We start from the raw sequence: 8087 nt of genomic DNA, 5'->3' as shown, positions 1-8087 counted from the left end.
AGGGTCAGGACAGGAATAAAGACGCAGACACAGAGAATGGACTTGAGGACATGGTGGGGAGGGGGAAGCTGGGACGAAGTGAGAGAGTAGCATTGACAAATATACAATACCAAATATAAAATAGATAGCTAGTGGGAAGCAGCCGCATAGCACAGGGAGATCAGCTCGGTGCTTTGTGACCACCTAGAGGGGTGGGATAGGGAGGGTGGGAGGGAGACACAAGAGGGAGGGGATATGGGGATATATGTATACATATAGCTGATTCACTTCGTTCTGCAGCAGAAACTAACACAACATTGTAAAGCAATTATACTCCAATAAAGATGTAAAAGAAAAAAGAAATTTTCTGATTCAGAAATGGTCTCATAAATCATGATAAAAATAATTTCAGATAGTTATAGGAGAATCTACTCTGAAATTACAAGATGTGTAATTACATAAACTACATACAGGATGTAGGAAAAAATACAGGATTTGCTCCATATTACACTTATTGAAAGAGAGAAAAATAATTGCTAATAATTTACTTTGGCATTAGCTTCGCATTAGGCAATGCACTGAACAAAAGAATGAATACTATTTCAGATAGAATCTACCAAGTTCTTCTGAGATTAATGTAATTGTCAATTTCTAAACTAATTGAGGAACCTGAGATCATTGTCCTTATGTTCCTTTATAGAGTTTCTTTGCTAGAGATTGATCAGACACTCAGTTTAATTTTGTCAGAACAACAACAACTCAATAAAATAGTCATTTTGGGGCTTCCCTGGTGGCGCAGTGGTTGAGAGTCCGCCTGTCGATGCAGGGGACACGGGTTCGTGCCCCAGTCCGGGAAGATCCCACATGCTGCGGAGCGGCTGGGCCCATGAGCCATGGCCGCTGAGCCTGCGCGTCCGGAGACTGTGCTCTGCAACGGGAGAGGCCACAACAGTGACAGGCCCGCGTACAGCAAAAAAAAATAATAATAATCATTTTGTGCTGAAAAGATTTTTCCTACAAAGTAGAAGATAAAATTATGGCCAATACGCTTTCTCTTTATTTAAATTTAAAATGTTGGAAGAGCCATTTCTACCTATGAAAGTTATATAACATATAGGTATATATACACATATGTATATACTTAAGTAAATAGTATTACCTAATGTTGATGGAGATATGGGAAATTTGATAATACCATATCATGCTGGTGACATTGCCAAATGGAAAACAATTTGTCAGTGTGAATCTTGAAACATAAAAATCTTCATGCCTGTACCTAGCAATTCTCTTTCAGAGAATCTATCCAAATATCCTGCTACTTGGGCACTGCTTCAATAGGTACAACCTTTTGGGGGTTTAGGGTATGTGTGGATAGGAGAAAGCACAATCTGACTCAAAGAATGTTAAATATTTGCTAATTTCAAAGTGCCTGCCTGCATCGTGATAAAAGAATTGACAAAGGCTAATGTAGCTTAAATCTCTTTTCCTCTCTGATGTATTTTCCACAAAGCCCTCCCAATTCAGCTTCATTGCTGTGTCAATCATACCCCATGTGAATTAATAGAGATATTACCAAAAGATCTGGGCAGAATGAGTCTGGAATTGTGGCTCTCAAAGCTAATGTAGAAAGAATTGTCACTTTGGTCCCATTTTGTAACGTTTTACCTTTAAAGCTTTTGGCACCTTGTGACCTACAATACCTGCCATTGAGCATGTGCAGAGTCCTCATTTGGGTCCCCAAGCTTCTGATAGCTTTGTACCAAGCATATCATTTATGTAACAGGATAAATGCAATTCTTCCTGTAGGCTCAGAAAGAGGCCACAAAGGCTGAGAAGAGAGCAATTGTTGCCTGGTAACTGCAGGATCTAAGCCAAGGGGCTGGCTCATCTATGTAGGATTTGCAAACGGGGCGGGGGGGTGGGGGGGTGGCCCAATGCTGGGTCTTCCAGCATTAACAGATCACCCACCTCCAGATCAGATAAGAGGGTGAGATTAAAAAGTCAAGATATTTAATTTCATTTTTGTTGGTTTGTTTTGGTTTTGTTTTGTTTTATATTTCTTACTGAATTGCTGTAGCAAAAAGAGATGTGCATGTATTATAAGTGTGCAGCTCAATAAAATCTTATAAACTAAATTTACCCATAACACTAGAACCAGATCAGGAAACAGAACATTACCAACTCCACAGACTCCTCCCTCAAGCTTCTTCCAGCCAATCACCCCACTATTTTTGACCTCTAACATAACATGGAATAACCTGGCCTATATTAAGAATTTTATATAAATGGTGTCATAAAGTATATACTCTTGTGCCTGGCACATCTGTTCAGTATTGCGTTTTTGATATATTGGTGTGTATAGTTGTAGAATGACCATCCTCAATGCTGTATAGCATTCCATTGTGTGAATATACCACCATTTATTTTTCCATTCTATTATTGATGGTCAATTAGGCAATTTTCAATTTGGGGCTATTACAAATAGGGCTTCTACCAACATACCTTTGTTGAACATATACGTGCATGTCTGTTAGATATATGCCTAAAGAGTGGAATTGCTAGGTCAAAGAGAATAAATATGTTTAGCTATAGTATATAATGTCAAAGCATTTTCTAGTTATTATATCAATTTATACTCCCACCTGTACCTCTAGTATATGAGAGTTCCAGATGCTCCACATCCTCACTAACATGTAGTATTTTCTTTTTCATTTTAGCTATTCTGTAGGTGATGTAGAATTGCATAGTAGTGAGGATTATTTCAAGAAAGATTTAATTGCACTGTGCTTTACCTCCTCAACTCAAATGAGAGGAGCTTTGGGATCTATTAGAAAATCTTCAAATGTGTTTCCAAGAGCTTGAGGAACAAAAGGACAAGCATCTGACTTGTGCTTATGAATTTTAACGGCAAGACCTATGGCTGGTACCACCCCTTGCTCGTGGCAGAGTGGAGAGGGCTGACCACAGAGCCGGCTCCTTTTTCAAAAAAGTAGGGAAGAGGTGCAGGTTTCCTGGGGATCAAATATGACCTTGAAAAAGGGATCCAATCTTGGTCTTCTTAGCATTTACTCCAACCCAGAGGACTGGTTGGAATACCTAGGACCCCAATTATAAACAGCTGAAAGCCAAGATGCCAAAGGTAAAGTTCTGTACAGTCAGCCAGAGAAAAGGCATTCCCCTAACCAAGGAGTTGAAGTGGGAGGTCTCCAATTGGAAAATTGCTAAGGACCCCATAAATGCACCCTGTGGGAAGGAAAGAGGTATTATTGGAAAAATACTGTCACCAGAGTACCCCAACACCTCATTCCAAATGAACCAACCACTTAAACTTGCGCCATTTTCACCATTGCCCTGGGGTCAGCCATGTAGTAATTAGCAAACAACTAAGAGAAGAAGTTAGTTCCTGTCCTTTTCCTGCTGCAGGATTCCAGTACTGGAGGAGGTCTGTGCTTAGGAAGGAGAAAAGTGTAACTGAATAACTTTGGCATTTGAAATAACACTAGACTAGACTGGAGTTAAGTCATTACATGATGAACTTGTCAGTGCTTTAAAGAGATTTAAATATTTTTTACTGGTTAAGAGGGACTGGAAAAACCAGGGGGCATGTCAAGGATTTCATCCAGGGGCAGACAGAGAACTGACCCAGAGTAAGAATTAAAAGGAGGAGGATGAGAAAGAATAAGGAAGAATTTCATATAATACAGGGGATTGACTTAATGTTTAAAAAAACAAAAAACTCTGATAACCTCAATTTTGATCCTCCCGATGATATTCAGTCTTTCACAGGCACAGTTTATAGGCAAGCAATAAGCAGCAAGATGTTTGAAGTTTACGTGAAAAGTGCTACAGTGCATTTAAAGACAAACCAACCTCAACTACTACCTAAGCATGTGCCTTAGGAAAAAGGCAAAATCATTCAACCGAACGTGTCAGAGTGACATCTCTGAGTGACAACAGCCTCTACTGATCAATGAACAGTGATAACTGTGGGCCTGTGCCTTAACTTGAAGACTGGCCCATTGAACTGTTCTGACAGCTCTTGGGACAGAAACAGTTCTGCTCCAGTTATAACAGCAATATGTGTGACCAACATACAGGCTACTGAAGTTTCTGTGCCACAAGTAAATTCCAGTGAATGTTCGAGGGGTACATGGAGTGTAAGCATTCCTATTCCTATTCCTATTTCTCCACCACCAAAGCCTACAGCCTTTAGAGTCCATTCTTCAACAAGTCTGGTAAACCAACCACATAGACCTTCAGGGAACGTAGCCAAAAAATTTACCTAATCCTATAGTAGGAATCAGAGGACATCCTCACCTCATAAAGAAGAGCATCCCAAGAAAACCAAAATGTAAGAGAATAAAACAAGTGAAGATGCTAACAGTCTTGTTTTGAGTGGGCATGAGAAAACAGAAATAAAGGAACAACTGTATATAAAAAAAATACAACTCAACTGGAAACTAAGAGACTTCTCTTTTGGCTTCTCAGAAAACATCAAGTACAAACCTCTCCAATATCCCTGGTCTCCCTGCAAATTCTATTCCAGTTATCAAGGATTCAATAAAACTGAGATTTAACTGGTCAAAATAACTTCAGTGGTCCATAAACAATATCTGCCAACTTAACCTGTTGTCTTCAAATGCTAAAAAAGGAGAATAGAATGTACAAGATTAGACATGACTAAAAAAGGATTTAGGTTTATTTGCTGGCCTCCCTGACTCGGCTAATCAGCATTTATTAGGAAGTCCTAATTAGTAAGTGCAGAGCCAGGAATGCTATTATTAATTTGTTATCAACAGTATGAAGGATGGCAGATATTGATAAACTTAGTTATTCTTTCTTAATCTGGCCAAAGAAAACTAACAGATTTTTCCAAATAACAAGTTTTATGAATTCTCCATTGTGCTCCTTTCTGTCATATGTACATTTTTCATGAAAAATTTCAATTATTCAGTCTCTCCCTCTATCTTTCTAAATTAATTTTCCAAAGTTGGAGTATAGTCTTTACACCTTTCGGAGATGCATTAATTGAGGCTTTCTTTTCACCATTACTTAATAGGTCTACCATAGGTACACTATTTCTTCTTCCCACATTTTTGTTCTCTGTAGTCACTTTGCCTTCCCTTCCGCTACCTGAGAAAATATGGTATATTAACAAGTGAAATGCACAATGTCTGGTATTTTGTGTAGCTATGGATTTAGGATTTAGATTAATCTCGTTTTGTTTACACAATGGGGAAAATTCAGCTTTTTAAATACTTCATAGAATTGCACCCAAACTTTGCAAGTAGGAAACTTGGACATTTTCTTGGTAGTGACTTTTTAATTCTAATTTTCATAACCTAGAGATCAGGCTGTTGCTTTCACATGATGTATGTAGTATCTCATGACTGGAGTTTGTTTTGTCTTATAATATCTATACTCCTTTTGTTTTTCAAGAGCTATATTGTAAACAGATGATATATTACCTCATTGAAAATACATTTAAAACATGCACACACACACATACACACACACACAAACTTGCAAAAAAAAAAACAAACAGCAACAACCAACGCCAAGGTTAAGAGGAAAAATCAGGAATGAAATAAGCTAAATGTTTAGTATTAAAGGAGTTGGGATTGTGAATGTATTTAACTGTGCTCAGTATTTCTAATTTTCTGTGACACAAGTATACAACATGTGTAATGTTAAGAATATAAAAATAGAAGTTTGGAGCTGTTGATTTAGAACAAACATTAGAGAGCTAAGGATTTAGATTTTACTTTAAGTGGTTAGATTAATTTAATGATAGTTTAGATTGTCTATACATTTAGAAGTTTTGGTGGGAAATCATAGCATTTCCACTAGATATATTCTATATATATAATGTATATGTATGTATGTATAGACATGTGTATGTCTCTGTAGATGTTGTGTGTATTTCTGTGTATGTATGTAAAGTTCAAAAGCATTTTATTGCTTATCTCATTATATATAGTACTTTTTAAGTTACAGTTGCAAAACTTTACAACAGATATGGAACTCTGCCTTGCTGGAGCCTAGAAAACTATAAAGCAATAAAGAGCCAAAATGACTTTTTATACATGTTTTCATGTGGATTTAATGGGATTATGGGATGTTTGATGGTAGAAATGCCACAGTGTTAGCTGAATCATCAAATAATTCCTAGACTACTTCTAACATCAATGTCTGGAGGTTATTTCTAAGTTATACTTGTAACCTTGGGTCAACTTTATGATACCTTTAAGCTTAACAACACTAAACTCTTTGAAACTGTTAGGGGGGTAGTCTAGAGCCTTAAAAAAAATCTAGATAATACTGGTCTCAATACCTTGTAGATAGCCCAATGTTCAAAAAAGATTTTTGCAAATTCCTGGTAGAGGCGCTAAAGTAGAGGGAGGAACTCCAGCTCTGATTGTCTGCCTTCAATTAATTCTTATCCTCTACTTTGTGTCTCAGGATTGTTCCTTTCACTCCACCTTAAGGGGAAAACCTAATATGAGACACATACCCTACTCCTGGAGACCTGAAGCCAAAAGCAAACAGGATATTATTATTTTTTAATTCTACTGAATAGTATATGAGCCTGATATATCAAAGTAAATTTAAATTGTATGTTAGATATACTTAGCCTTCAAATTCATTGATTACCTGGGTATAGGATATTTCTCCCCAAATCCACTGCCTCAAATAGCACTTTGGCCTCTTGACACTTCCTGAATCCTTCTACTCATCAGTTGAACCATATTCTCCCAATGACACTATTTTCTTACTCTATTATAGAAAACAATTCAGGGTTTATTAATATCTATTTCTATAACCACCACTTATAACCACTGAATGAGAAAAATATCAAAACAAAAGCCATATGGAAAGGAGATCCCGGGATGGGGAGAAATTTATATTTATTTTTTACAGATCCATTGACTAAATTTGTCCAGTCCATTTTTAAAGAGAGTTGAGACAGCATTAATTCATACACGTTGAGAAATATTGGCACTGTGCTTGGCTCTAAGAATACTGTACTGAGTGAAATAGACAAAACCCCTGCGCTTACATATTTCCTTGTCTGGAGGAGACAAACAAATTATCCTATAAATAGGCACAGTCAAGAGCCGTGATGAGTGCTGCATAGAGTGTAAGTTTTGTTAAAGTGTACAGGGAACCTAAGTTCAATTGAAAACTCAAGGAAAGCCCTTCTGAGATGGAATCATGTACAGCATGCCTTCAAGTATGAGAAGAAGCCGGGCATGGAAAGGGCAAGGAGGAAGATGGACAAAGGGCCTGAGGTAAGAACCTTGGGTGTTTGAGAGAATGAAAGAAGGTCAGGAGTGAGAAGCATAGGGAGCATGTTAGCAGGGCAATGCAGGGCAAGAAGTTTGTAGAGGAAGATAGAGGTCAGCTACCAAACGATGCGAGATATTATTTTTGTTATAATTCTTGGAAATTCTTGAAAAGTTTTGGGAAGCAGGTGGCATGATCCAGTTGACATCTTAAGGAGATCACTCTGTAGTTTAGGAAGAATAGATCCAAGAACAACAATGAATGACATTTATTTTCATAAATCTAGAAAAGGTTATGAAATTGGAGATACATTACACAAATTAGATGTCAGATAACAGACCTTTTCTGGAAGAATTAGGTGTCAGGGAATAGATTCAATTTGTCTAATGAGAGAAGTGCCTGTTAGGAGCATTTAGAATTCTAGAATAAAATTCCTAGTAGACAATACATATATGAACTTTCTCATGTAAGTAAAGGTATCAACTACCTGAAATGCCTTTTCCCATTTGATCGTCAAATGGAACATCTGATTCTAATATTCCCATGGATCAAAGCCTTGTAAGGTCATTCAGACGCAATTTCATGGGGGCAAAGCCAAAAACTGCAGGTCTAATTCATACTGCCTTTGCCTTCACACATCTCCACACAGCTGATTGTGCAACTGCTGCAGTGAAGAATAGGGCTCCTAAATTTGAAACTATATCACCCACATCACTTATCATTAACATGTGCCCTAGTCACTTTATTAATTATATAAATCTTTTGTACAAGGGTCCCTGGGATGGTGGACAGACGGTACGTGCAGCACCATCGGCTGTCGG

At 37.6% G+C, this 8087-nt stretch overlaps 1 pseudogene; it reads left to right on the top strand.

Moving 5' to 3' along the window:
* Window positions 1–3662: 3662 nt before the first annotated feature.
* Window positions 3663–4569, top strand: LOC113615963 (poly(A) polymerase alpha pseudogene; annotated as a pseudogene).
* The last annotated feature ends 3518 nt before the right edge of the window (window positions 4570–8087 follow it).

The sequence above is a fragment of the Aethalodelphis obliquidens genome, unplaced genomic scaffold (genome assembly GCF_003676395.1).
Source record: "Aethalodelphis obliquidens isolate GAN/ISIS:26980383/991018 unplaced genomic scaffold, ASM367639v1 scaffold127, whole genome shotgun sequence".
Classification (NCBI taxonomy): Eukaryota; Metazoa; Chordata; class Mammalia; order Artiodactyla; family Delphinidae; genus Aethalodelphis; species Aethalodelphis obliquidens.
Note: the sequence above shows the minus strand (reverse complement) of the source record. Positions and strands in the feature narration are given on the sequence as shown.